The 21,014-nt window shown below is 34.2% G+C and overlaps 1 long non-coding RNA gene across 1 annotated transcript in view; it reads right to left on the bottom strand.

Annotated features, from left to right (window-relative positions):
• Positions 1 to 231: 231 nt before the first annotated feature.
• LOC148758507 (uncharacterized) overlaps positions 232 to 21,014 on the bottom strand; it is a 67,790-nt gene continuing 47,007 nt past the window's right edge. The window contains exons 2-3 of the long non-coding RNA XR_016020548.1: positions 11,156 to 11,287; positions 232 to 357 (exon numbers count right to left, since the gene is read on the bottom strand). This is a non-coding gene — a long non-coding RNA (uncharacterized LOC148758507). The remainder of the gene's footprint in view (positions 358 to 11,155; positions 11,288 to 21,014) is intronic.

The following is a 21,014-nucleotide window of genomic DNA, read 5'->3' as shown; positions in this document are numbered from 1 at the left end:
CTAAGAATTCCCCAAAGCCCAAGACCACCGCCCTCTAAAACCCTCCCCATCCATCTGGATCCACCCGCCTCTGTCCCCTCAACCCCTTCCCTACATTTCCTCACGCCAAGTCCTTTGACTCCTTTTTGGCCCCTTAATTTTGTCCCCAAAACCTCTCATGCAAAATGCCCCAAAGCAGCCTTTGCTTGTCTCCCCCAAGCTCCACCAGCATCCAGCACCCCCTCCTCTCACCTGGAGAAGAGTCCGGCAGCTCCCTGTAATTGGGCCTCCAGAAGGAGCAGGCGCATTTCAAGACAAGGAATGAGAGCCTCCTGATGGCAGAAGAAGCCGGGATGGCCAGGTTGTAAGGCTCTCCACCTGCGGGGCAATGCAGCAGCTGTCACAAATGACCTCTAATTACAGTAGTCAATGTGAAACTTTCAGAGTTTAACTGAATTAATATTAGGTTGGTGCAAAAGTAATTGTGGTTTAAAAGGTTAAAAATCATTGCAAAAACTGCAATTACTTTTGCACCAACCTAATAGTATATTTTGGCTGACTCCTCCAGGCAGAATAAGTTATGCTTTTATTTATAGTATGTTTTATCATTTAGTCATGACCATTATGGAACTTAGCACACTGTGTTTTAAATAACTTGGACACACATCTTTATGTAGTCCCCTAGAGGTCAGGGACCATTTCTTTTCAATTATGTGATTTTGATCATTATTGTGTCTGAAACATATCAATGGCTCAGTAAACAGTGATTGACAAATAGGTGAATGATTAGCCATGTGGTCCTTCTGGAGAGGAATGATGGCCACCAAGTCCCACCAGGGTGAATGTACCTGACCCCACCACGTACCTGACCCCACCACTTGGGCACTGGTAACCTGGTTCTGGCTGGTGACAGAGGGCAGTGGCTACTGCTGGCCAAGAGATGGGAGGGAGAGACTGGAAACCCATCCAGAGAAGGTGGAGGGAGATGGGACTTGTTAGTAAGCAGAGGTTCTAAGTCCCTGGGGTAAGCTAATTTGCAAAGCATATATTCAAAATAGAACTATTAAAACTTTCGTGACAGCGACCCAAGTTGGATTAAACCCCAACTTCCGGGTCTTTGTGTGCACAGAGCCCACTAACACTGCTCTGGCTGCAAGGCCATGAAGCCCCAGTGGTCCAGAGAGCTCAGAGATAGTGAAATCTGTACTCACAAGCATCTGAGGAGGTGGTTGATTATTCATAGTGTGCTTCCATGGAGTGTTAGGAGGGTTAGGATGATATTTCATTTCAATTTGAAAAATATGTTTTAAATTTTTTTGTGTCTATTTATAAATCAAAAATAAACAATATCCTTTGAATGAGGATTCCTTGGAGTAGACTCTCTTTGCAGGTGTATGCCAACCTGACAGTGACCTGACTTGATAGCCAGTGTAACAGACTATTTGGATCCACCCTTAGGTGGATTTGTGTTTGCTACCCAGCTGATTTTCCTGACTGCCATTCCAATTGCCCTCATTGACTAATGTGACTAAATGCTTTTCCTTCCGTTTCTGTAGACAGCCTATTAGGGTTCTCTGTGTGATTTAATTAAATAAGGTGCTCCCCAGAAATCAGAGACAAAGTCAGAAAATACTTTTTGAAATTGAAACAATTAGGAATACATATAAAATTCATGAAATTAGGTGGAAGGGTCTCAAGGGCACTGTTTCTATTACTTTTCTGCTCATTCTCTCAACCCCCACACAGTTCCTATTGGGTGTGAGGATAGGAATGCATCTTCCATTCTTAAACAAAAGACGTTGTCCTTAAATGCTCAGGACATTGTTTTGTCACATCCCACCCACTTTTAGCCAATGCTTCCCATATATTCTGTGGAGAATTTGGCAGCTTACTTAGGGTTTTCCTCCCTCCTTCAGGTCTCTCAGGTTATACAGCCCCCCCCCCCCCCAAAAAAAAGGGCTGTTTTCATGATGAATCCAGCACCTATAGCCATTTGATTTTCATGGTAAATTCACCATCTCCATTCCATTTCAGCAGCAACCCACACCTAAGGACACAGAGCTTCCTGTTTCTTTGCATTCTTCACCAGCTTGCTTCCACTACATTTGCTCTTCTACAACCACCACAATTCCCAGTAACTTGCCTTTTTTTCTCTGAAGATGTTAAGCCCTACTGTATTTCTTTTTCTTTCTTTTACACCATCCACTCCTTGAGCTGTCATCTTAATCTTACCTGTTTTCTCTTCCATCACAAACACCTTGCAAAATGTCAACTTTAATTCCATTCACATCATCCTTGTCTATTCCTATGCCTTGTAAGTGGCATAATGAATGGGGGGTGGGGGGGAATCTAACTATGAACCTTGATACATTCGGCAGGAGATCTGTAGGGATAGCCTCTCATCCACCCTGATCTAGGTAGCTAGTGCCTCCCAGGGCAGAGGCCGCAATGCCCATTGGGCTTGTCAGTCCATCTTGGTTGGGGCCTGGTTTGACTTCCCTGCTCTTCAAGAGTTTCAGTGTGTTTGTCTGGTGCCTGGTAGGAGATGGGGATGCAGCAGCTGGTGGGCCATGCAAGCACACTCAGTCACCAGACAGGATCCCCCGGGCACCTGTGAATGTCTGCAATGGCCCTCCAGGTACCCTCATGCCTAAAGACCATGCCATTAAATAGTAAATTTAAGATATATTTTAGATTGAGAAAGAGGGAGAAAGACTGCAAGAGAAAGAAATTTTACATTTCAGTACCTTGATTAGCACTTGTCTCCTACTATTTGACCAAGACCTACATTTTCATTCTGCATTGAACTGCACGAAGTATGTAATTGATCTTGCTTCCAGCTCTCAGCAATAGAGATGATTCGAAGAGGTAAAGCCATTTACATGCAGTTGGCAAATTCTGTAGAAGGTTCATAAGAACATTCCAGTATTCTTACATAGGCAAATGTCCCCTCCTTTCCCATGGTTACAGTTCTGTGTCTGTGCCTATCTATGACATTTGAAGTGTTAGAGACTGGAAATTACATAAGGTGCAATGCTTATAAACTGAATGACTTCAATACACCAACCTCATAGTTTGCTTTAAAATCTGATAGAATTAGTCCTAGGAAAGATAATTATAATAGTCACTTAATATCCCCCCCCCCCTTAATCTCAGTTTCCTTCCACCAATACAGCCCAACAAACACCACTGTAAATGGTGAGTTCACCACCTCCTTGAAATCTACTACTGATAAGCTAATGTTAAATGAATATTTACTTTTTCAGATTCTGTGCTCTAATGCATGATCTCATTTAATCATAAAAATCTATCTATGGTACGAATTAATATTATTCCTATTTTATGTCTCAGGAAACTACCTGAAAAGGGTTATATAATTTCACCAGCTATGCAGTGGGTGGAGTTGAGAACTGCATCATAGGGGACATATGGCAACATAGCGACACAGATTGGCAGGTTGCACATGTCTTATTGTACAGAAAATCTTTGATTTGGGAATCATACTGGAATTTTTAAATTTCCATATGAGCATTAGTTCAGAAATGTGATTTCAAAAATAAAAATCTGTTGTTCTCTTAAAATTACACATTAACTGCTTTAAATCAGAAGACTTCTCTCTTCCACCACCAATATTAATGTGTTTTGATATATTGCATAAGGCTTTTACCACCCTTTTTTTTTTGTAATTGTCTACTAATTTAGACAGAATTCAGATTTTTATACAAGCTATAACAGGATATTATGACATAAATTGTGTTATAAATAGATTTTTGCTTACAATGCACTTGAAGAATTGCATTTTAGACATTATTTCCTCTCATACAGTATTCTGTGTTGTCATACATCTTGAGAAAATTTATCAAATGTAAAATATATTTTAAATAATGAATGTCTTTAAAAATATTCCATGTGAAATTCATTTATTAAATTTAATTAATATAAGAAATCAGATTTTTCAAAATTAAAAATAATTGGTCATTTTATTCACAGATTATCAAAAAATTATATTAAATTTTTTAATAAGTGAAATTTTATTGTCATTTTAGACATGCAGATTATAGAAACAACTCTAATATGTTATCAATAAGCATGGTGAAACAAAATAAACTCCCATAGATATACCAGGGAAAATAATTCATGTATCTTTGAAAGATAATTTTATTTCTAGAATTTTACTATTGGTTCAGACTAGAATGTAAGTTCCCATATCAAGAAATGAGAAAAACTTAAATGGTGATTGCTGAAGCGCAGAGCCCATTTGGAGCAACAAGATATTGTTTAAAGGACTAAAGATAAAATATGTTTTTATTGTAGCTTTTAGCTTGCTTCAAGATCTATTGCCTTTAAGGTTGAAGAAACACTCCAAAGGGGACAATAATGATTCCAGATACAGACATTATACTCTACTGATGATGTCCTTTCCTCTCCTCCTGTAAGTGGTTTTCTATTACTGATGTATACCAGACCAAATTGTGTACCTTTCTATATGAATAATGAAAGCCGGCATAAGCACAAGAAATATAATGGGGGCTGCTGTAAACAAATACATCTGTTTCATTACCACTGTTTTATTAACAAATTACTTCCATTAAAGAGATTATGAGGTAGCAAAAAACAATCCAAAATGAAATAGTCCAGGCCTAACTTTCATTTTGTAATGAATTGAGGTGATTTGCCTGCCGTTGGCTCAGTTCCTCATTGTTTCTGTGACTGCAGTAGTCTATTTTGTATCTTGAATTGTGAGTGTGCTCTCCCCAGTAGGGCTTTGTGAATCATCTCTTCTAGAGGAAAAAGATGTTTCCAATTAAGTCAAAATATACACCTCTCACCCCCTAATGTGGAGAGTGGTGTGTTTTATGTAATACACCTCATGTTGGAACAATGTGCTAAAGAGACCCATATTTCTTACTGTAGTTATTTTACAATCCAGTAGTTTCTGACCAAACTATAAGCTTTTTAAGCAGTCATGACTCCAAAAGTTACTATTAGAATCATTTTAATATTAAACCAGTCCTTTACTTCTGAATACTAAAACTTTTATCCTCTAAATTTCTGGGGAGATCCCCAAAGTGTTCTGTTTTGAGCTTGTTTTAGGTGAAGGGAACCAAATGTAGAAAACAGTTATTGTGTTTCAGACCTTATAGTTATTTAGGGTTATTCAGGCCTGTAGAGTCTTTGCTTTTTGCTTTTTTTTTTTTTTTTTTTTTAAGAGAGTAAAAAGTGATAGTAGTCATATCTTTGTTTCATTTTTCACCTTGATAAAACCAAATGATGGCAGTATTATGCCTGTTCCAAAATTGATTTTGAAATGGTCCTGTTCTATGGAAACCAGCAGTCTGATCATCATAGTTGCTAAAGAAACCTAGTGCTGCAAGATAATTACACGAATATCCTCAAGTACGGAGACTCGGGAAAAAATGAAATAGAAAAGAATTGATTTCTATTATGAGTGCTAGATATATAATCAAACAAATTTTGATTTTATAAAGCTCATTTGAGATTAAACATTCTTCTGTCCTTGAGCATTCCCCATATGTGCATACTATAATGTTTAATTTTTTTTATGTAATATATTTAATAGATTTCATAAACAAAGTTCTACCCATCAGGCAACATTTTACATGAGAATTTAAAAACATAATTGAATTTTGGAAAATGCAAATAATTATTTTTTAATTTAGTTCTTATATGATTGAGGACTTTCTGTGTATTTCCAAAGTAATGTAGTTCTTTGTTTGTTTGTTTGTTTGTTTGTTTTGGCCAATCAAAATAGCAAATATTCAGAAGAATAAATTTGGAAACCAGAGAAAATTATAAAACAAAGAATAAAATAACCATTAAAGCCCCAACAAAAATTATAAAACAAATAATAAAATAACCATTAAAGCCCAGAGAAAATTATAAAACAATAATAAAATAACCATTAAAGCCCTAACAAAAGAAATTACTCAGTATTTTATAATTCTTCTCCTAAGCAATTATTTGGTTTAGAAAAAGGGGATTTTACTATTTATAAAGCTGTCCACATTTTTCCTCCAAAAAAATGAATCATTTCAAAAGAAGAATTTTAGGTAGCAAAGCAGGATTACAAAAATCTAGATCTCTCAATATTAGATAAAATGAAGGGAAAAAAAAAAAAAGAAAAGAAAAGAAACAACCAAGCAGAAATCTCAACAGCTACAAGCAAACTAAGATAGAAGTAACCTTTCATACCATAATCTTTGAAAAATCTTGAGCAAGGAAAGAGTTATTTTATAACATCTGGAAGTCATTTCACAAAAGAATGTGAGTGAAGAAAATCTTCAAAATTCCCACCAATAACCACCAATTTGAAGATAAATTGATAAACATGGTGAATAGGCAGTCTGGGAAAAGCAGAGGCTCAAACCCCACAGAATAAAAGCCCCTGGCCGTTTTCAAGTTGATAATGGAGAAAATAAAATGGAATAAGCAGCATTACTAAGAGAGTCACTTAGAATACATTCAGGAGGCCATTGAGGAAGTGGGGCCTATGCACATCCCGTGCCTGCCTTAGTTCTTGGAGCTACGATTAAGTTGCTAACCTGTTGTTAAACTCAACTCAGGCTGAGTCATAAACATTCTGCAACAACACCTGCTGTCTTGACACATGCAGACTTTACATCCTCCTTGTATTTTTCACCCCTTATTTGCATACTGTAACTAACCAATCCCTGTTAACCTAGCCAGCAATCCTTTGTTTGCATGAAGAAACTACACTTTGCATCTTTTGCCTTTCTTCATTCTCTCTGAAGCACAGTTTGGGTTGCTGCTACCTGAATCTGTGTCTCTTCATTTGCAACTCTTTTGATCAAATAAATGCTTGTTTGCCCTTTATTGTAGTCTGGACCTCTTATTTGGTTAACAAAGTGCTGCATGATGAACTGGAGGGAAAGATTTGAGGTACCCAAGTATTCCACCAAGGGATCATGACACTCCCTCTAGCTAAGTGTAGGGAACTCTAGTTCATACCATTTCACATAAACCAAGAAGTGTAAGAAATGCCCAGGATATCCAACAAAGGCTACATTTAGTTCCAGCAAAGCTTTTCCTTCAAAGTGGACCAAGGAGTCACATCTCAAGTCACAAACTGTAGTTGGATAGCAGAATAAAGCTAGGTTTCAGGTGTAGTAGTCATGGAGTCAAGGAGAACTAATCTACAAGAGTCAACAACAAGCAAAGGTTTTCTCAGAGTAAGATGAGTAGAAGATACATGGCAAGTAAGCAAGCATACAGCAGAAATAGATAAAAGAAATGTATATCACATTTGAAAAAACGTCAAAAAGCCCGATCTCAAAGGAAACCCAACACAAGAAAAAGGAAAAGAAAAAATAATAACAATAAGCAGCAATTCTCTGAGAGTGCCTCACAATCAAGAAAAAACAGGAATATTACTTAATGGGACCAAAATAAATCTTATAGAAATAAAACTAATTAGGAACATTGTGGAATAACTAGCCATGACTAAAAATCATAGTATTGATATAAATGAATTTTCTACTGGGAAAGAAGTAGATAATCCAACAAATGAAACAAACACTATAATAAAAGCAGTATATTAAAACATAAAACGGTACACTACATTTTTTAATAATGTGGCGTAGAATGAGTCATCAAAATATGTGATTATACCATTGAACTTGAAAAATAAAGAATTCTTCAGGATCCTTGCAAAAAATGTCACCAATGAGAGTTAGAAGGGTACCTAATTATACTGGTCTCAGATAGTTCCATAACAATTTTAGACACCAGTGAAACAAATTATCAATAGATCTGAGGGGATTATATTGTGATTCAAGTATATCATAAACAGCCATTTCTTTGGTTCGTATACAATGGCGATACAAAGATTCCTGAAAATTAGTGAATTCAGAGAATCTGTGTGTATATGATATGTATATAATATAATATACATGTAAATATATATAATAAACACACATTTATTGCATGAGTATTTAATATGGGTGGGAGGAGAGAGAAAGAGAAAGAAACCAGGAATGATATTCACCTAATATGTTATTACTGGACGGAGATTTATTTTAGTTATTTTGCTTGAGTCTTCTGCTTGCTTCTTAAAATAATGTTTATGTATTATTTTGTATAAAATAATTAACTGTTTATTCTAAAAGTTTAAAATAAAATTTTAATCATTGTTGAATATTCATTTTATGTATATAATGATTTAATTATAATAGTTTACATTTCATTTATTTCTATTTTTTACTACTGTAAATCATATTGTGAGGAATATTTTTATATATAAATTTTTGTATCACGGATTATTTCTAGGAATTGATTCTAAGAATTACTCCTTCAAAAAATTACATTATTTTAAGGTTTCTTTAGATATTAATACATTGCTTTTCAGGAAGAGTGTCTTCATTTACACTTCCATGAAAAGTGAAAAGTGTTTATCTAACTACACCCTATGCTCAACTAAGCATTTAAATATTTTTCATTTTTATTTTCTAGTCATATTTCTCATGTTAATTGTGTTTTTACATCCACTCTCTGTTACTAGTAAGCTTTTTTATATATTAAAGACATAAATTGATATGGCTTTTTTTTTTTAACTTTATGTAAAGGTCATCATTCTGTATGTGGTCTTCCCATTCAATGCTATCATAATAAGATTGCCTGTGGTATTTCACATAGCTTTAATTCATCTTTCCTGATGCATAATATTCCATTGTGCAGCTGCAATAAAATCTATTTATCGAATTTATGATGCTTCAGGGTTTTGTTCTCTAGTACAAAAATACTTTACTAAACCTTAATTGTACACATTTCCTGGTGCACTTTTGAAAGAGTTTCTCTTGGATAAATACTTAGGAGCTGAACTATTAGATCATAAGAGAAGCAAAAGCTCTTTTTTACAAGAAAATGCCAAATTGTTGTCCATATTGATCATCCAATTTTTGCTGCTGCCAGTATAATGGACCCCAGTGATCCAAAACCTTCTGTAAAGCTACATATCATCAGATTTACTTTCCACCTATTGAAGGGGTCTAAAATGGCATCTCATAGCTATCTTGATTTGTATTTTTGTGATTATTAATGAAATTTATCACAGTATATCTTCTTTAGCCATTTGTATTACTTTTCGTGCAAAATACCTGTTTATGTCTAAATATTTTTGTCAGTGCTGTTTACTTGTTTATTGATTGCTCTGTAAGAATTCTCACGCAATTGGAAATTAACAATTTGCTTACATATGTTGCAAATTATTTTGCCAGTTTATGTTCTGTCTTTTCACTTTCTCTAAAATGCATTTTCATTAGCTGAATTTCTTAATTTTTACATAATCAAATTTGTCAGTCTTTTACTTAGGATTATTGCCTTGTTTCTTATTTATGAAATCTACATTTTCCAAGTCCACTTTTATAGTAGTTACTCCTTTGTTCAATAATCTGCTATGCCATGCCTGTCATAAATCAAAGTTCCTCATAAGTAGGGGTCTTCATCATAATCCTCTATTTTCTTCTAACGGCAATTGTCTATCCCTGAATCACCCACACACAGTCTTAATTTCATTTTATAAGTTTTTTTTATTTTTATTCTGCTTCCTTTCTTTATTTTCTCTTACTGGGGAAGTTTGCCTAGTCTTCTCCCTTTGTATTTCTATATAAGTTTTAGAAACAGTTTATTAATTTAAGTTTTTGACAACACTGAACCTAGATTTAGGTAGTATTGACACATTTAAAATATAAAGTGCTCATATACAAGACCATTATATATGTTTTCAATTATATATTTTCATGTAAGAGTTACCCTGTATGATAATTTTTATGAATGTTAAGGGTTATCATTATTTAAAGGGTTTATTAGTTTACAATTATTTTTAATGTGTTTAAAACAAAGCAATACAATATCTGAATTTTGGAATTTATTTATTTTTCTCCATGCCATTTTTGATGACACGCATTTTTTTCTCTAAAACGTATCTATATCTATATACCAATACTTATAATATACAATATATATTTTGATATAATTTATAATATATAAATATACCAAAATATATTGAAATATATTAAGCATAAGAAAGAGATAGCCACAGATAAATTATATATATATATATATATATATATATAGCCTATATTATAATACATATAATATACAAATCTCAAGGATATCTACATAGCCCAAAATTTCTTATATAATCATACTGAGATAGTCAATTTACTTCTTTAATTTTAACTCATTTGATTTTTCAAACATTGATAATGTTGTTAAAAGAATCTGATCAGTATTCTTTATCTACATTTTGCTGTGTTTATAAGGCCTTTATGTGCCATGAAGCTATCTTGTTTAGACGGAAAATATTATTTTTTAAGCTTTAGCAAAGATCGTAGTCATTTTTATTGACATAAAGTAAACTTATTTTTTTTAACACTTTCTGCCTTAATTCTTCAAGAATATTGCCACTCTGCTTTTTTTTTTTTTTTGCTCATGATAACCCTACATGTTTGACTAGCCCTTTATTTTAATTATCTCAGATGTATCTGTGCAAATAGCAAGTAGATTGTGGCTAAAAATATATTTTTAGGTTTATATGTAGATCGTTATTTTGGTGGGGAGGAAGCCCTGTGCCTTACATGTTTTTATATCTCATGAGCAGTCTTCACACTGTTCTGGGCATGAGAGGTGCCCTGTAGGAATGTGATCTATTAATTCTGAAATAACATTATTTATGAATTGCCAATATGAACTGTCATAGTTTAAAAATCTGGAAACCCTTTGCCTTAGATATTAGTTTTTTATCAAGATGCCATTTCATCTCTCTTAACTACCCTATCTCTAGCTGAAAAAGAAAAAATAATTAAGTTTACTCATCAGGGATACAGTCAGAGATGCCCAGAGTAGAAGGCACTAATACAAATACTTAGTAATATTACTATACCTTCCATAAAAATTAGCACAGGTGCTACTGGTTTATAACAAAATAAATTCCCAGATCTTAGACACTACTTTTTCACCATAAAGGTCACAGCTTAAACTTCCACTGAGAGGGTATGAAAGCTTTCAATGATTCAAGTCTAGCCAGGAACCAGAGAATTGAACTAATTGGTTAAGTCTGTTCAAGGTGACAAGCTGCAGGCTGGCAGAGAAAACATTTCAAAACCAGGCTGAAAATGCTACATCTAATTTTACTTACGATGTAAGAAGAAATCCAGAAGACTGGTCTGTTTACTGGCAATGAAACATATATTCCCACGCTATTCTCAGATCATCTGGGAGGAGGTGTGCTCTTGGATGAAGAAGGCAGCTCGTCTCTGTGGGTCTTTACCTAATTATTATAAAAAAATGATTGTGGCATAATATAAAGTTTGACACAGAGAATGGACATAGTTTTGTGACAAATGTAAACACTGTTATTTAAAAATCTCTCTTTAACCTAATATAAAAAGGAAGTAAACAAATATTTAGCACTCTAAATTATGATACAGTATATATACTTTTTTCTAATTCAGTTTCCTAAAAGATAATTCAGAAGGTTCAGAATTATATCTTTTCAAGGATCTGTGTGCTGTGTGTACTTACATATATCATTATGTTCCGTGTATGAGGACATGTGTAAGGGTATGTCACATAAGGATATGTTGCAGACAAAAAAGGAAGTTAAAGTTCATTGGTGGCTTTACAAGATCCAGCTGAACTGTTTAAGGAAAACCCCTGAATATAAAATCTTGCTAAGCAGACAGTGGAAATCATTGCACCTAACTTTCTATTTTCTTTAATTACTTCGATTAGTAATCATTCATTCATTTTTGGAATTGTGTGGCCTCCAGTGGTATGTGGAAAAAACATACAATAAAAATATTTCAAGACTTAATGTATCTATCTCCTAAGATGAAAAACTCTAAAAGATGCTAAGTATTATTTTAATTTAAAACAATTATATATGCATTACTTACTTAATACAATGCTCTCATTTGACAATTTTAGATTTTAGTCCCACTCATTCCAAAGCTGCTGCTATTTCTAGATACATATGTGTAGGAAAATTATATGGAAATCGTTATTCTAATTTTTCTTCATGTTGTTTCTTACATTTTCCTCAGAGGACAATATCAGTATATAGACTTTTTATAAGATATTTTCCCCAAATTAATAACAATTATTTTTCAAGAGTATAATCAAATCTTACAAATTTGATAAGGAATATTATAGGCATATTTCCTTTAACTAAAAATTAATCTTTAATTAATTTAATTTAAAATATATATTTTCTAGATTATATAATTTTTACCCAAAATCCTGCAACATTTACAAATCATAACACTATATCAAGTCTAACTAGTAAGACAATGCATAGGTATCAAAATGAATGTTACTATAAATTGTTCAATATGAAAAACTGCCATTTGTATCTTGGTCAAGAGTCACTATGTTGAAAAACCTTAAATGGCAGAGTGTAATTAAGCTTGTGAATTTACTAATGTGTTCTTCCAGAAATATTGGACTAGCTATTTCATATCTTCGAAATGTAATACTATTTCAACTTCATTCTATATTTTAATCAATTGCCTCTCTTCCCTATCCTGATAAAGAAAAAATAGTATTGATTCAAAAGGGAACATCAAGAAATAAGAAAAATGAGAAATATGTACCACTTGCCACAATCAACATTTAAGACATATGGTGCTAAGTACAGAACAGGGATTACCCCTGGGATTGCCAAAATTTCTTTTGGGATGTTCCTTTTTTTTTTTTGTTTTGTTAAAACTTACAGATTTGAAGCCTAAAAAAAAATTGAAAACAGATGGTCATATGCTCCACAGTTAAAGTATTTTCAAATTTATTACAAAGTTATTTTCCTGCCGGTGGAATTATTCACTAGATTATATATATTAAAGACTTTTCTCAATTCATCATGTTTACTAGCACAATTACCCTCATATCATAAAGAAGGAGTTTATAACTAGAGATTAGAAGATAAAGACAATGCTGTATTTAGTTAGAAACATAGAGTGATAAGAAAATAAAAACTAGGTGTCTACTTATGCCCTTTATAAGAGATTATTCTGCAGCTTTATCATACTTATACTAGTAGGATAGCTGAAGAAAATGAAGCATAGGAATTTGTGAGCTATGTACTACTGGCAGTTATTGGAAATGGGTTTTTGATTTAGTTGCCAACTGAGAATTCAGAAACAAAATAAACCCTTTCATAGCCATCAGAAAATATGACTTTCTAAATAAGAATAATGAATATTGTCTAGATAAATGATCCCCATGTTAATTCATCCAACATATTTCAAAGCAAGAATGGCACTATTTTAATAGAATTCTGATGGTGAATGTCTAATATTGAAAAGTCACTTGTATACACACATAAAACTGTATTATATAAAACTCTGTGAGAAACATAATTCTCCATGATGAAATTGACAAGGTGAATATGAAACTCTTTGAAAGAGCAAAATTCTTCAGAGTTGCCAATCTCCCTTAATGCTGATATTACCAAGGTGTTTAAGGTGGGTGAAATTCAGCTCTGGTTGGAGTATGTTTCTGGGTCCAACAGAGTGATAAGAAAGGTGTTCTTTGGGGAAAGTTTTGTATTTGGGGTACATGTTTGAGGTATGTTTTGACGTCAATAGAGTCCGATGTCATGTTTGAGTTTCTATTTAATTTTATTCTTCTGTCAATCAATATTTATTGACCACATTTATGTTTTATTTTTAAATGTTTCAGATATTGGTAAAACATAAATTCCTATAATGAATATCCATATATGCAACATCCAGCTTTAACCATGTTAATGTTTTGTATTATTTATTTATTAGGATCAAGATGCAAAAGGTTAGGTTAAACAGAGACAACATGAGACCAGCCAGCATCAGAAATTTCTAAGAGAAAACTTTTTTGGAGAATTATTAGCAGTCACACTTCTCTTCCCCAGCCAAATAAAATTAGATAAAATACTCAAATATTGGTCACTAGTTTTGTTCATTTGGGTGTGCTAAAACTGAGAAGCGGGTTAGTTATCAATTTGCTAAAAAATAGATACTAGGAATTTTGGTGCAGATTTGACTGCTACTGTACACCTTTTCTTATCCTTCCTTTTTCTAACTTGAAAAATGCTAAAACACAAGTAATGTATTATATATACAGAGGGTGCCAAAACAATGTATACACATTTTAAGGAAGGAAAACTGTATTAAAATTGTAATACTCAATATATGCCGATAACAAAAGATGAATACAAGTCACATTTGACTTCTGCAATTATAAGAGATGCTCAAAGTGGTTACATCAGCATCCAGACTCTTCTGATTACGGGGAACTACTTACTGCTTGAGCAACACTGACCAAAATGTCCACTTGTATACATTTTTTTGGCACCCCCAGTATGTATACACACAAATTCACATGCTTTGATAAGCTGATACACATACATGAATACCAACATATATGTTTATTTGCATGAATACAAATAATAGTTTACTATAGTAGTTGGTAACATTTTTGAAAATCAAATCTGACAATTTTCATTTAGGTTTCAAGCACCATAACTCACTTTGCACCTAGCCACTATACTTTAGGAGAAGTCCTAAAACTTACAAACCCATTCACAGACCTTTAGAAAATGTGATCTGGAATGCTTACTCAGTTGGAGGTAATGTCTCTGAGAATTTAGAGATATTTTCTCTAAAATATTATTTTATGTGAAATATTCTTCATCAATTCAATACAGGGCATTATAAGTAGACCTAAATTTCCTAAGAAGAGCTCAGGTGTCGTATGTTACTCCAAAGAATGTGGAATAATATAAGGAAGAGCAAAGGACTAGCTCTTCATCACCAATGGCCAAAACTGTGGCCACTCCAGTGGGAGAAAGTCTAAGAAGAAGCTCAGTGTTTTTGATACTATGCCTTGAAGTAAACTCTTTTTTCCCTGGACCTTTCTTCTTCGACAAAGTTCAGCTTGACTTTCTAAATAAGATTAATGCTTATGGTCGACACAGATTATTGTGATGTCAGTCAAGGCATTGCTCTTTCCTCGGTGACTAAAACAATATTGGTACTGGCAGGTATGAAACACTCTTTCCAACATGGGCAGACAGTGAGTTCGGTGTGGCATCTGAATCCAAATGAGATCCTGTATTAATTGCAAATGGTAAAAACCTTTGCTTTCATTTTCTAATTAAGATTAATGATGCTGGTTTGAAGCGCTGATACCAAGACCCTGGCGTTAGCAGCAATCATTTCTCAACTGTGGCAAACATACTTTTCTTTGGAAGCACTTCCTACTCCAAAATAAGAATTGGCAAAAAGGTGGTGTTGAGAGGGGCAAGAGATTCGATAGCAGCATTTCTTAAGACTAAACCACAAATATATGGAACCTACAAAAACCTCAGGAAAAGCACTTTTTCAGGCAGTACACACCCTGCCAAAACCAGCTCTCCAGAAAATGCGCTCAGCTATTTGAAAAACAAGGGGCTCCATGTTCTTGAATGAGATTCTATTGAAAGTTATAAATAACTGGTAAAAATAAATGTTTCCAATTAAAGTGCTTCTGGATATCTGTTGATTGTGAGTGAGATGATTTACACAGAGTGCACAGCCGGAGCACAGGCACGCCATCTGGAATTACTAACCGAGAAACCCATAAACTCATCGATGTATTACAAGACTTACTGTCAGGCCTCCATGGAGTAGGTATCATCAGATTCTAAAGCTTCACATTTAAACCACTTTAGAATTCACTTAAGACAGAACATGTTTCATTCAAAAAAGTCTCTCCCTTTTTGGACTGTGTTGTATATGCTCTGAAAACAAATTCCTCAGAGGGAGATGAAAGAAAATCTGGGGAAACAGCAACCAGTAAGTTTTTTTCCTCCCAGCTGCTTTGTCAGTTTTAGACAGCCACAGAAATTATACCACGGATTTTGTCCCACAATCAGTAATACACGTCATGTCTGAAAACATAGACCTCTTTGGAAGGATGACTGCTTGGTGCCCTTAGGATTTTGAGGTGGGTGTTTAAGTTTTTTTTTAGAATTACATGAACACAAGAGAGCTTTTGTATGCCAAGACATACATGTTCTTTAAGCAAACAAAAGTGGAAAATTTTAGCACATTCCATATTAATAGAAACAGAATTGAATTTGCCTGAGTTCTGTTTATGAATGGCATTATTTATACAGCTGTGAATTGTATTGAAACATGACAATGTGGGGAAAAAATCTACATTCATTGAATTATCCAGCTGACTTCTGTTTTTTTAATGCACACTCATCATAAAAGCTAAAGCATCGTTTTTTTAAAAATATGGAATACTTTTAGAACAAAAGTTTCAAAATCGTTTCTCTTCTGGTATAAATGCTTTAAATTGAGTTATGACATATTGAAATGAACTGTATACATGGATTTATTTTATTAACATATTTTATCCTTTCCTTCCTTTAGGTGTAGGAACCTTGTTCTCTAAACCTAAGTGAAGTAAGAATCCTATCCTCCAAATCCATAGCAGTTTCTACTGAAATTAATTGATTATATAGAAACTATGGGGTTTTATCTGAAAATTTTTATCCGTAGCATATTAAGATTCTTCTAGCCACTCTTCTTAAAATGGGCAAAACAAGGTGTCAGAACATTTTATTTCTTTTCTAAAGTAGAAGGCAGAGTCAAATTCATGAAACGTTTTGAGAAATCAATATTAAAATGACTCAATGAAAATCAGTATAAAATGGTGTGCTCAGAATCAAAAGCTCCATAACATTGCCAATGCTGACCTCAGTTTCATTGCTGGGAATGTTATACTAAACAGGCTTGTTCACCCCAGTAATGGCAATTAAGACATTTAAACAGGCATGCAATGCAGCACGTAAGAACACACAGAAGTGAGCAGGAGAGGGGATATTTGGGGCGACGTTAGTGAGCCTTGCCTAGCTATAACCTGTAAGTTCCTTCTGGTCTCTTTCTCCCTGTTGCCATATCCCACATATGCCAAAAAAGTGAGTTTATGAATAATATCAAACTTTCTATACATCATTTATTGACCTTTATATAGTTAGTTAATTGGCAGAACTGGCCATTAACATATTGACTTGCTTTTTCTTTTCTTTTTTTTTTTTTTTTAATCAACTTTATATCACCTATATAGGGCCTTTCTTGATAGGCATTTTCCTTATCATCTTTATTCCAAAACAACTCAGCTTTCTGTTGTATTTCGTTTATCTAAAATTCCTAAGTTCCATACTTTGTAAACCCATCTTGATATAAGTTTCTATTGCTATTTGAAAAAAAAAAAAAAAAATCCCACGAATTCACTAGCTTAAAACAACACAAATTTATCATCTATGTTTCCGTATGTCCAACATGGGTCTTCCCAGGCTAAAATCAAGGTTTTCACAGGGCTGTATTTTTTCTGTTGGCTCTCAGCAAGATCCTGTTTCCTTGCCTTTTCCGACTTCTCCATGCTGCTTACATTCCTTGGCCGATAACCTTCTTTCTCCATATTCAAAGTCAGAAACTTCACATCTCTCTGACCCTTTCTTCCTTTGTTTTATCCCTTTCTTTGACTATAGCCTGGAAAAGTCTGCTGCTCTTAGAGACTCATGGGAATAGATTTAACCCAAGAGATAATCCACAATAATCTGGCAATCTCAGGGCCCTAACCGTAAATCACATCTACAAAGTCCCGTTGTCCTGTAAAGTAGTATATTCACAGGTTCTGGGGATTATGATGTGGACGTCTTTGGGGGTTATTATTCTGCCTAACATAGCACCTGAATAATTCTGAATCTCATTTTCTGTGATTCAGCTATCATATCCTCAGATGACTACAAAAATGGAGATTCAGATTTGGTAGAAGAACTGGAAGATATTTGGGAAAGATCTACATATATGCCTCTAAAACTCACTATTTTTAAAGAATAAAGTCATTGATTTGCCAGTAAAAGAAAATTGTGGCTGCTGTCTTCAATACCTCCAATATCTTACTTATATGCTTCCAATCAGCAGCTCAACCAGTTACAAATACACAAGTACTGTCCTTGTCTCTGTAATTATTCATGTAAATGGGGAATAAAGTAATTGCCTGTAATATTGAGTTTATCCTTTTCACTGATGTCATGTCTTTTTTACTGCATGTTTTGCCCTGATCTTTTAATTCTTATTTTCTAATTGTTTCCCAGAATTTTAGACCTGCCTATTTTCTTGAATCACTAATTTCTGTTCTCCAACGGATTGTTCTTCTGCCTAGCTGAGCATTCTTAACCTTAACATCTGAATATTGCCCTATAGGCAATATCTGGATGTACCCTCCACTTAATACTGCATATATTGTTACAACGTCCAGCTCTATTGTTGTCCCTGAATCAGTTTCTGCAAAAGAAAATAGATGTCATTCTCATTTTAGAATAATATGAAGAGAGGCTAATAAGGAGATTATTTAGAAAGTTTCAGAACACCACAAGAGACTGTGGAATAACAAGGCTAGTGAAAAGCTAAATTGTTATCATCCCAAAGGAACAAGAGAAGGAAATGGTTATCGAAATACGTAAGGTGAAAGTCAGCGGAGAAGGTTGTTGTTGGATGAGCAGTGAACTTCGCTGAGTGATATAGCCAATCCAAGATGACTCTGTGAGAGTCAAAATCAATATCCTTCCCATTGGCTGAACCCTACTGGAAGCCAGAAAGCTCACTGCTATGACCCACATGGGTGAATCTCCTGGCTTAGAGAGCAGAGTGGGAAAGAATAGAGAGTAAAGTGGGAAGGACAAATGGAAACAATCTAACAATCCCTCCCTCCCCACAAATTTACATTATGGTCCAATCTATACTCACCCTGACCTGAGCTATCTTTATCCCAATTTCTTGTTCTGAATCCAATTCTAATTCTGTTTCTGGTATCAACTTAGACTATCCAGGTATAATGCAAGTAAGTTAATTAAAAATCATATTAGAACAAAAATAACTTATGATGCCTGTTCAACATAAAATGTAGTGATTGACATATCTTAAATATACAACTCCTTTCATTTGGTCTTCCCATTCCTAATGTAGTAGGCTAAAGGCATTCCAGCCTATCAATCAGGGGCAATACACTGATGAATTTTTCTTATGTTTATACGTAAGACTTAAAAGCTAATTGTTTATTTACCTAGCTAGAATTTAAGTCTCATAAGAACTCTTGTCATATAATTTTGTATGGAGTTGATTTTCTCATGTAAAAATGAAAGAAGAGTAAAATAGTAGCAAAAACTAGAAACAACTGAATATAATAAAAGATAATTTTACCTGGCCATCACTTTTAAACACTTAGTTGAAAATAATTAGTTTCTGGAAACATCAAAAGAAGACATTTGTTAATGTGTTCATTGTTTTCATTCACCGTAGCAGGAGCTGTTTTATTCATTTTCATACTCCTAATATCCAAGCTGAACTATTCCTGGTATGTAGAAAATGTCCTATAAATATGTTTGTTTAGTTACACAACTTTTGTCCTTCTCATGTAACATGTATATAGGCAGAAGTTTTTTTTTATATTAGTCATTGATTTCATATGTCTACTAATGCAGATGTGCTTTCATATTTGACCAAACTCATTTATTACAGAGGTATCACAATCTCTGTGATCTAATCCATGAAATATACAGTATTTTTATTTTAAGTTAAGGTTCTATGACCGGCTCCTCTAACTGGTCTTACCATTCCCATCTCTTCCCATTCCATGCTCGCTTAGGTCATATTTACAGTTGTGCACTGTCTCCTGAATTAAGAACATGCTCCTTCCAGAAATACTCAGAAGCCTCTGCTATGTAGTCTCAACTTACCTTTCCAGATCAATTCCTCAGTACCTTCTTATACAGAACCCCTAGTCTATAGGACACATTTGTGCAAATTAGAAAAAGGCATCAACTTTGGGAAGATAAAACACTGAAGGCACAAGTTTAAGCTAGAGTACGTGAATGCTTTTGTGAGAAGAAAAAAGTCCCTTCCTTTAAGTGGACATATCTACACATCAGGGCACATGGTTTGTCTGGAAAAGCATGGCAAGACATCAGCCTCCCTGTCCCTATGCACTGTATGTTCCTGTTAAATGAATCATCTGTTATTCTCCAGAGTCCCCGCATTATTCCCTACTTTGGTGCCTTAATTCATGTTATTTCTCCCTATGTATGCATTTGGACCCTTTCTTAAATTTTCCTAAACTTCTACCTCACTCGGTTAGTCACTCAACCTATATTTTGTGTATGTCTATGTGTCAGGTCCTATGACTGGTATTAGGGGTACACAGAAAATGTAGATTTCTTATTCATGAGATCTCTTTTCATCCCCACAACTCAATATGATTATTCTTTCCCTTAACCTCCTTGTGTATGTCTCCAGCATACATAATACTTTATGTGTACTTCCCATTGAGAATTTGTACTTGCTGCTGTCTCTAGTAATGTTTTGGTAAACATACATTTTCTTTACTATTAACTGGATGGCATAGACTCACAATTCTTGATATTTAGAACAATGCCTAGTTTTGTAACTTGAGGAAAAGAATTAGACTTAATTGAGTTATTCACTACCTGCTCTGTAACTGGAACTGCAACATTACGACTGTAACTCAGCACATATGTCAGTAAAGCTGAGTGCATTTTCTGTTCCATTGCACCTTGAGTTACTTGCAGATTACACCCTTTTGCTAGAGTTCTCAACCAACATTTAGTGGCACCTTTCAGACATGTGGCACTTGCACAGCTGGAGACAGGATGGTAAAATTATATACGTAGTTCTTTTATTCTTTTTCCTTTCTTTTTATTTTTGGCAGCTCTTCACCTAATGATGAAGATTATTTTTTATACGCTCTAGCTTTCTTCTTCCACTTAATTCCCCATCAACACCTGATCCAGATAGATATAGCTGTCAACATCTTCATTTTCCTCTTTCTATTTATTTTGACAGATCCCTTGGTGCAGTATTAATTTTATCCACTTTACCGTGGAGGTGATTATTTCAACTTATTTTTATGCTACTTCTGTATATAGATGTGCCATTCAATTCCAGATATGA

This window comes from Rhinolophus sinicus, chromosome 3 (genome assembly GCF_057876585.1).
Source record: "Rhinolophus sinicus isolate RSI-liver-muscle chromosome 3, RSI-T2T, whole genome shotgun sequence".
Taxonomy (NCBI): Eukaryota; Metazoa; Chordata; class Mammalia; order Chiroptera; family Rhinolophidae; genus Rhinolophus; species Rhinolophus sinicus.
Note: the sequence above shows the minus strand (reverse complement) of the source record. Positions and strands in the feature narration are given on the sequence as shown.